This window comes from Caretta caretta, chromosome 6 (assembly GCF_965140235.1).
Source record: "Caretta caretta isolate rCarCar2 chromosome 6, rCarCar1.hap1, whole genome shotgun sequence".
Taxonomy (NCBI): domain Eukaryota; kingdom Metazoa; phylum Chordata; order Testudines; family Cheloniidae; genus Caretta; species Caretta caretta.
Window position 1 is genome coordinate 63,148,775 of NC_134211.1, and position 10,270 is coordinate 63,159,044.

Here is a 10,270-nt window from a genome sequence, read left to right on the forward strand (position 1 = left end):
ACATGTATACAGGGGCCCCACAAAATCTAATAGCTCCAGGCCCACAGGAGAGTTAATCCGGCCCTGCTAATGAGTGAGTCTCGCACCCAGTGAGTGACACTTGACATGTCTGAGTTTGGGGGCCTTAATGCCTAGAGAATTATAGTTCAAGTGGGGAAGGGTGGATAAGAGATTCAGTTGGTTAGAAGAGGAGTACTAGTGGCACCTTAGAGACTAACCAATTTATTTGAGCATAAGCTTTCGTGAGCTACACGAAAGCTTATGCTCAAATAAATTGGTTAGTCTCTAAGGTGCCACTAGTACTCCTTTTCTTTAGCTGTAGCTCACGAAAGCTTATGCTCAAATAAATTGGGTTAGTCTCTAAGGTGCCACTAGTACTCCTTTTCTTTTTGCGAATACAGACTAACACGGCTGCTACTCTGAAACCTGTCAGTTGGTTAGCTTACTACTAGCCTTTTACTTTTGGAGATTTAGATTCATTGTGTGATCCTGGCACCACTGAAATCACAGGCATAGCTCCTATTGATTTCAGTGGGGGCAGGATTTCACCAGTTACACCTATGTCCACTGCCTAGCACAATGGGAAGCAAATCCCTGATTTACTCTTCAGACCACTGTGATTGAATTGCTTACTCTTCTCTTTCTTATAATGAATGTCATACTGACAGAATCTATTATTATACTGTATTATAAATTCTGTAATATTTGAATGAACATATATCATTTCTATACCTTGTATGTAACTAAGCAAAACAATACAAATAACTCAGAACAACTTTTTAAATAAAAAGCTTTCTTTTAAACATAGCTCCATTCAGAAAAGTGACTGCAAAAATGGCATAGTGAGGTTTTATTCCAATCTAGTTTATTCAGGTTTTTCTACTGTCCTCATTACCGCAGTATCTGAACACTTTCTAGAAATGCATTAAGCAATGTGACTAACATTGGCCATGTTTATTATTTCTCTGTCATGGCATATCAAATTTGCTCAGTTTAGCAGCTGAAGGATTTTTTTCCGAATGGTTCATGAACAGGAAAAAAACACAGTTTAACTTTTAGATCCCTAGATCACACTTGGACATTTTAAAGTAGGAGATTATTCTAATAACTGCAGTTGCACCTATTTGAATGTCAAGAGCATTCTGAGGCCCTGTCTACACTACAGGGGAAATTCCATCTAAACTACGCAATTTGAGTTATGTGAATAGCATAACTCAAATCGATGAAGCTTAGATCTACTTACTACAGGGTCCACACTTCGTGATGTCGACAGGAGACGCTCTCCTGTCGACTCCCCCTACCCTTCTTGATCCGGTGGAGTATAGGAATCGACAGGAGAGCGATCTGCGGTTGATTTAGTGGGTCTTTACTAGACCCACTCAACTGACATGAACAGGCTCTCGTCAATCCCCTGGTAAGTGTAGACAAGCCCTGAGTATCACACAGCACATTTATAGACTCCTAAGTAATTTTGAATTTATTCTGATCCAGAACCTCTTTTTCCCCACCTATCTGGACAATGACAAAATCCTTTTACTTCTTCCTCCTCCGCATCATACAAAAAATCCACCACTTCCTTTCCATCCTGACAGCTGTACAGCTAGGGTTGCCAATCCTCCAGGATTGGCCTGGAGTCTCCAGGAATTAAAGATTAATCTTGAATTAAAGATTAGGTCATGTGATGAAATCTCCAAGAATACAGCCAACCAAAATTGGCAACCCTATGAACAGCTTGTCCATTATTCCATACTCTGCCCACAACGCAAGTTGTCTGCAAATGAAGCCCCACCCACTTGAAATGACAGAACGAGATGTCACTCACAGTAGATTGTGCAGATGTTGAAAATATAACAACACATTCTGTGCTAAGTTCTTCCAGTTTAGCTTCCTTGTGGTATGGTTCAGATACCCTACCAGGCTTTGCTGGGTTCACCTCCCCTTCGTGGGGCCTGGATGCCCCCTTGAGCTGTATGGGACTGACTCTTCTTCAAAGGGGCTTGACTATCCTTCTGGGTTTTCTGGGACAGATTTCCCCCTCACTAGGGTTCAGATGCCACATGTGCTCCATTCTTCCTGTTTGGCTTCTTTGTTTCACAGGTCAAATGGGGAGGGTTGAAAAGGTGGTCCTCTCCCAGGCACCTCCTATTGGTGACTCTCAGATCCAATGTCACTCATAAAACATTTGCAGATCTTCATACAATGACCAACCCTCTCATTTCTTACATGTGCAATGAAATAGTTAACAATGCTTACATTTCAATAATCCTCAGTGACGGCATTTTTTAGAGCTATTACATTTTCTCTTTAAACCCCTGGTAGACATCACTGCATTAATCACACTTGGTTCACATTTTGACTTAAAAAGCAAGTTACAATTACTTAAAATGAGATTTTGGCTTGCATATGGAGTGCAGGATTGGGCCCCAAGCAATATGGATTTTAATTATTAGTGGGCCAGTGGGGCCCACAGGTAGCTTTTTGTTCATTGTCTTCTAACAGCACTTTATAACTCTGAACTTGAGTCTCTTCTTTTTGATTATTGGTTACCATTGATTTCCCTTTGAATATTGAGTCATACTCTAGTCTTCTCCCTGTTACGAAATGAGCTAATACTATTATTAAAAAAATTGGGACTTTTGGCTGAAACCTTTGCACAGAGATCTCAAATCAGACTATTGAGAGATAGAGTCTCCTTTAGCTAACTAGGCAGCCCTACTGCTTCCAGATGCAAAGGTTCCCAGTTAACTGCTGAAACACGTTTCTCGTAAATAAGAATAAGTGTGCATTTAATGTTTACTGATTTGGTTACCTTCTTATCTTTGATAGCGTCCCTGACAGGCTTTTGTAATCTCTATTTTTGCCAAAATGTACTCATGCATCAGTTGCTTTCATTTATTTTTAATTTGCCTCTTTTATGTGAATAAACTGCTCTGTAGATGGTGTGACAAAGCTCTGTCCTTGCCTCTGTGGCTCCCGTGTTTCCTGGCGGATTTCGCTAGCCTCAGAGGCTCAGTGTGACCCTCCACGTAACCCTTCTTTCTCTAGAGACAAGGGTTACAGTCTACTGAGTCATTTTCATCATAAGCCAGTGAGGGAGGTGAGGAGAAGTTATCCTTCCTTGCACAGTCTCTGTTGTATCCCAGTCTCAGTGATTAATCAGGGGGCAAAGGTGGCGGGGGCAGCCCGAACCCACCCTCTACTCCGGGCTCCAGCCCAGGGACTGGGCTATGTAGTAGTATCAGCTATGGTAGCTGACCTTTTAGAAACATGACATGTACAATTCCCTGGGCTACTTTCCCCACAGCAGCCCTCACTTCCTCAAGCTCCACTTCACCCTTACCTCAGGGCCGCCTTCCTTCTGCCTGATATGGTGTGTACTACTCAGCCTCTCCAACAGCACAACTTCCTCCCACAGCTCCTGACATGCACACCCACCTGACTGACTGGGAGGCTTTTAACACATTCAGCCAGCCCCTGATTGGCTTCAGGTGTCCCAATCAACCTAGCATTCTCCCTGCCTTCTGGAAAGTTCTTAATTGGCCCCAGGTGTCTTAATTGACCTGGAGCAGCTTCCATTTCACTTAACCTGGTACTAGGGATTTGTTTAGCCTGTAGCTAATATATCTATCTCCCACTACTTTTCTATAGCCATCTGGCCTTTCCCCGTCTCATATCCACCCCCTCTGCTCAACACCATAGAGTTGGACAACTTGGGACGCCAGGCAGTATGCTCGTGACAGACCATCAGCATAGCCATGGTGGCATCCAGCCCTGTGCTGTATGCGGAACTGGAATGGGTGGAGGGATAAGAACCACCTGGTGACCCTTGCATTCTTTTCCTTATTCCGTTGCATCCATTGGAGGGGTGCATGGTCCATCACAAGAGTAAATCACCAGCCTAAGAGGTAATAACGCAGTGTCTCTATAGCCCATTTGACAGCAAGGCATTCTCTCTTGACTACTGCGTATTTCTGTTCTCTTGGGAGAAGCTTTCTGCTTAGATAGAGGATCGGGTGTTCCTCTTCTCCCACCATTTGCGACAGAACTGCTCCCAACCCCACCTTGGAAGTGTCTGTTTGTAAAATAAATTCCCTGTTAAAGTCCGGGGCTATGAGTACGGGGTCATTATAGAGGGCCGTTCGAAGGTCTGTAAATGCCCCCTCTGCTGCGTCGGTCCACTTTACCATGTCTGGACCTCGGGCCTTCACCAGGTTCGTTAGGGGACTTGCCCTAGTGGTGAAGTGGGGAATAAACCGTCGGTAGTAGCCTACCATGCCTAGGAACGCACGGACCTGCTTCTTTCGGGTCGGCCGGGGTCAGTTTTGAATTGCCTCTAGCTTATTCATTTGGCACTTCACTATGCCTCTTCCCACAATATATCCCAGGTACCTAGCCTCTGCTAGCCCTATGGCGCATTTAGCGGGATAAGCAGTGAGGCCAGCCCGCCTTAAGGTGCGCAGTACTCTCTCAGCTTTCTCCAAGTGGATTCCCCAATCTGGCATATGGATGATGACATCATCTAGGTATGCAGCTGTATAACTAGTATGGGGGCGCAGCAGCTTATCCATGAGGCGCTGGAATGTGGCTGGGGCCCCATGTAACCCAAAAGGGAGGACGGTGTACTGGAATAGCCCATCCGGGGTGGAAAGTGCTGTCTTTTCTTTAGCTTCTTTGGCCAGAGGAATCTGCCAGTACCCTTTTGTCAGATCCAGTGTAGTCAAGAATCGGGCACTACCCAGTTGGTCAACCAGTTCGTCGATGCATGGTGTGGGGTGTGCATCAAACTGGGATATTTCATTCAGTCGGCGAAAGTCATTACAGAATCTCATGGTACCGTCAGGTTTAGGCACTAGAACAATTGGACTGGACCACTGACTGTAGGATTCTTCAATAACCCCTAATTCTAACATTTTCTTTACTTCGGCCTTGATTTCTTCTCTTTTGGCTGCTGGGATGCGGTAGGGTCTCAATGTTAACTTGCCTACGGGGATCGTGCGGATATGGTGATAGGTCTCAGTCATCCGCCCTGGTTTTGTAGAGAACACATCTCTGTTGCGATTAATCATGTCGGCTGCCTCGATCTTTTGGATCGGCGTCAAGTTGGATGATATCTTCACTTGCTCGTGTAAGTTATCCTCCTGGGGAAGGGTCTCCTGCATGACTAAGCATGCCTCTCGATCGTGCCAAGGTTTTAGAAGATTGATGTGGTAAATTTGCTCTGATTTCCAGCAGCCTGGCTGCTGCACCTTATAGTTCACCTCTCCCACAGCTTCGATTATTTCGTAGGGTCCCTGCCACTGGGCCAACAGTTTACTTTCTGCTGTGGGCACCAGTACCATCACCCGATCCCCTGGTTGGAACCGTCGAAGCTTCGCTTGGTGGTTATAATGGGTTCGTTGGGTCTCCTGTGCTCTCTCCAAGTGCTCCCGTACAATGGGTGTAACTCTGGCTATCCGATCTCTCATCTGCAGTACATGCTCAACTATGTTCCTTCCGGGATTTGGCTCCTCTTCCCAGGCTTCTCTGGCTATATCCAATATGCCCCGAGGGTGGCGCCCATATAGTAGTTCGAATGGAGAGAAACCCGTGGAGGCTTTCAGAACCTCCCGGATGGCGAACATGAGGTAAGGCAATAGGGTATCCCAATCTTTCCCATCCCGGCTCACCACTTTCCTGATCATGGCCTTGAGGGTCCTATTGAACCTTTCCACAAGGCCATCTGTTTGCGGGTGGTATACAGAGGTCCGTAGGGCTTGTACATGGAGCAATGAACAGAGATCTTTCATCAACTTGGACATGAAAGGTGTCCCTTGATCAGTCAATATCTCCTTGGGTAGCCCAACCCGGGCAAAGATCTGTACTAGCTCCTTAGCTATTGTCTTAGAAGCTGTGTTGCGCAGGGGAACAGCTTCCGGGTACCGGGTTGCATAGTCCAGTACAACAAGCACATGTTGGTGGCCCCAAGCTGTCTTCTCTAGGGGCTCTACCAGATCCATGGCTATCTGTTCCAAAGGAACCTCTATTATTGGAAGAGGTATCAAAGGAGTCCGCAACTGCGGGCGAGGGCTATGTAACTGACACTCTGGACAAGAGGTGCAGTATCGCCAGACATCTTCATGTACTCCTGGCCAGAAGAACCTCCGCAGGATCCGTGTCTGGGTTTTTTCTACCCCTAGGTGTCCTCCAAACAGGTGACTGTAGGCGAGACTCAATATGGCTTTTTGATGTTTTCGTGGCACCAGAAGTTGTTGTATCTCTTGCTCCTGCATTTGCACCTCGCAGTACAGGAGATCTTTCTTCACTCTAAAGTAAGGTCTGGGACTCCGGACCTTCCCATCCACAGGTATCCCATCGATCTCAGCCATCTCTTTCTTGGTGTTATCATATCTGGGGTCCTCCACCTGGTCCCGCCCAAAAGTCTCTCTCGCAGGACTAACCTGCCCCAGCTCCCAGGGGCTGGCTTCTGCTTCTTCCAATGGCTCGCCGCCATCATGGCTAGGGGCAGCTTCTGGCTCATCTTCTGTGGTGAAAGTTTCTCTGTTGGCTGCTCACGTCCATCTGCCTACTAGGGAGGTCTTCTGACCCTGGGTCAGGATCCGGGTTCCCAAGGCCTTCCTCTCTTTTTTTGTCTTCCGGGTCTTTCAGGGGGCTGAGAACAGATCCTGAGAAATCTCAGCGAACATCAGAGGTTGACATTCCCCCGGTGCCGAGTCACTGTCCTCAGGGTCCCCACCTCCCTCCAGCCTCTCCGGGGGGAGTAAATTATCAGACCCTAGTTAGTCCGTCCCAATGACTACAGGATATGGGAGTTTAAGAACTATGCCCACGGTCACCTCAATGTGGTTTCCCTGAACCTCTGTCTCCACTGGGATGGTGGGGTAATGACTCATGGCCCCATGCACACACGTCACTGCTACGTGTTTGGCTTGTAGCAGCTGACTACTTTTTATCAGCTTACCCGATACGGGGGAGATAGCACTCCCAGAGTCCACAAGCGCTTTAGTCTCTGCTCCATTTAGCCTCAGTGGCCTGGTGTAATTATGCGGGGCTAATGCAACCCCCGCGAGGTGGATAAGGGAGCATGGGACCTCCCAATCCCCCAAGTTTCATTGCATAGGCTCCTCGGTGCTGGGACACTGTGCTGCTATGTGTCCCCAATCCCCACATGCATAACATCTATAATTGCTTTTAATCACTCCCCTATCCCGGGGGTTAGGGGGATTAGTCCCAGGGTTCCCCCCACTCAGGCCAATCCCTTCCTTCTGGGGTCCCCGCTGGTTTTGCCCCCCCCCTTCTTCCACCTAGGACTCCCCAGGGGTTTGGCTGCCCAACCTTCCAGGGTTGGGGTCGGGTGCTTGCTTCGAAAGGGGCCTTCCTTGGGTAGTCGGGTCAGTTCCCTGGCTGTCATCCGTCTTTCTACCAGTGTGATCAGCTCATCGTACGTGGACGGATCATTCTGGCCTACCCATTTGCGGAGATCTGGCGGCAGTCCCCGCAAGTAATGATCTATGACCAGGATCTCCAAAATCTCCTCCGGCCTGCACACCTTGGGCTGTAACCACTTCCGTGCGAGGTGTATGAGGTCGAATAGCTGGAACCTCGGGGGTTTGTTTTCCTGGTATTTCCACTCATGGAACCTCTGGGCCCTTACCTCTGCTGTCACCCCTGATTGTGCTAGGATCTCTGCCTTCAGACAGGTATAGTCAGTGGCATTCGTGGCAGGCAAGTCAAAGTAGGCCTTCTGGGCCGCTCCACACAAAAAAGGGGAGAGAATGCTGGCCCACTGCTCCTGGGGCCACGCCTCACGCTGAGCAGTCCTTTCAAATGAGAGGAAATATGCCTCTACGTCATCTCCTGACATCATCTTTGGCAGACAACCAGTGGCCCTCAGGGTTTGCGTCCCCTCGGACCTCCGGGCCTGGGTGGTGAGGATCTTCAGCTGGTCCACCACCTCTCTCAAGAGAGCACGATCTTGGGTCGCCTGGCTCATCAATAATTTATTGGTTTCCTGCTGTAGCTGCATAGACTCCTGTTGTGCCATTGCCTGAACCCGGGTGGCCTCCTGCTGGGCTGCTGTGGTTTGTACCAGAGCTCTTACCACCTCCTCCATTGCGGTACAAAGCAAACAAACAAAAACCAAAACAAAAAAAAAATCCAAAACCCCAGTGCACTTTTTTTTTAAAAAAAACCTCTTTCTTCCGCCACACTGTGAACAAAGTCCCACTCCTCACACCAGTTGTGACAAAGCTATGTCCTTGCCTCCGTGGGTCCCGCGTTCCCTGGCAGATTTCGCTAGCCTCAGAGGCTCACTGTGACCCTCCATGTAACCCTTCTTTCTCTAGAGACAAGGGTTACAGTCTACTGAGCCATTTTCATCATAAGCCAGCGAGGGAGGTGAGGAGAAGTTATCCTTCCTTGCACAGTCTCTGTTGTATCCCAGTCTCAGTGATTAATCAGAGGAAAAAGGTGGGGGGGGGCAGCCCGGGCCCACCCTCTACTCCAGGCTCCAGCCCAGGGACTGGGCTATGTAGTAGTATCAGCTATGGTAGCTGACCTTTTAGAAACATGACATGTACAATTCCCTGGGCTACTTCCCCCACAGCAGCCCTCACTTCCTCAAGCTCCACTTCACCCTTACCTCAGGGCCGCCTTCCTTCTGCCTGATATGGTGTGTACTACTCAGCCTCTCCAACAGCACAACTTCCTCCCACAGCTCCTGACATGCACACCCACCTGACTGACTGGGAGGCTTTTAACACATTCAGCCAGCCCCTGATTGGCTTCAGGTGTCCCAATCAACCTAGCATTCTCCCTGCCTTCTGGAAAGTTCTTAATTGGCCCCAGGTGTCTTAATTGACCTGGAGCAGCTTCCATTTCACTTAACCTGGTACTAGGGATTTGTTTAGCCTGTAGCTAATATATCTATCTCCCACTACTTTTCTATAGCCATCTGGCCTTGCCCCGTCACAATGGTTAGATGAGCCATCAAAGAAAGTTGCTGTTTACTGGACAATGCTTGTGCCCGTGACAAGAGGAAAAATAAATACTTTAAATTCACTAGATGATATGATTCTGTTTTGGTAGTGAAACCACATTCAGAGCAGACATGGGGTTTCCATTATTCTTTACCTCTCTCTACAAATTATTCTCTTTGAAAATATATATATATATATTTTTAACTTTTCATTTTTTTGAACAAAACTCCGATTGCCTTAGAGAGCCAAATAAAGACTTTAAAGGAAAAACTGTCTGTTCCGACCTAGCCCAGTCCCTGTCTCTGAACAGACACCAGTCTGTAGTGATTTGATCCAGCCATTGAATCCCATGTGTTTCTAAGCCCCCTGAGCAGAGTGACTGGTTTTTAGCTCTGGGTCTCCCATTCCCAGGGACCGCCCCTGTCTCTGACACCCTTCTTGGTCAGTGGCACCCCACAGCCTGGCTGCCTTGGACCCCAAAACCAGTTCCACAACCCTCCTGAGCTCCCAGCTGCTTAGGCACATTCCCCCAAAATCCACCTCACTGTGGAAGCTCAGATTTCGCAATTAATCTCTTGAGGGACTATATGGCGGTTGTGCAAGGAAAACAGGTTTTGCAAAGGAATGTCTTAATCCCAAACACGTTACTCTTAAAAAAACACAAGAAAGTTACAGATCTATGGAAAATGACAAACTCCCAATGCAATTCCCCTTAGTCTGACCTCAACATCTCTGTGATCACTGGGATTGGTCCAAGTCCTTGGTCCAGGCAGCTCTTCCAGCCTTCTTGGCCTGGCCGTCTTGTTTCTACTGGTGGAATGGCCTCCCTTGCTTAGAGAAGCACCTCTTTTAAAACCGACTCTGTCCCCCATTTTCTCATGTGCTGCCTGCAAGATGGGGGGGGGGGGTAAGGACTATGTTCCAGGCCTGCCCCCCTTTAGCTTCTGTGTAGAGAGACATTCAAAGTCAATGGCCCTTTGGTTATAGAAAAAATCCTTGTTCTAGTAACAAAGCGTAGTTCCATGTTGATGGCTCTGTCAGAGCTTCTCAAGGACAATCTATCCCAGGGGTGGCCAACCTGTGGCTCCTCAGCCACAGCAGCTCCTCAGAAGTTAATATGTGGTTCCTTGTATAGGCATCGACTACAGGCACCAACTTTCCAATGTGCTGGTGGGTGCTCAGTGCTCAACCCCGGGCTCTGCCACAGGCCCTGCCCCCACTCAATTCCTTCCCACCCCCTCCACTGAGCCTGCAGTGCCCTCGCTCCTCCCTGCTCCCCACAGAGCCTCCTGCAC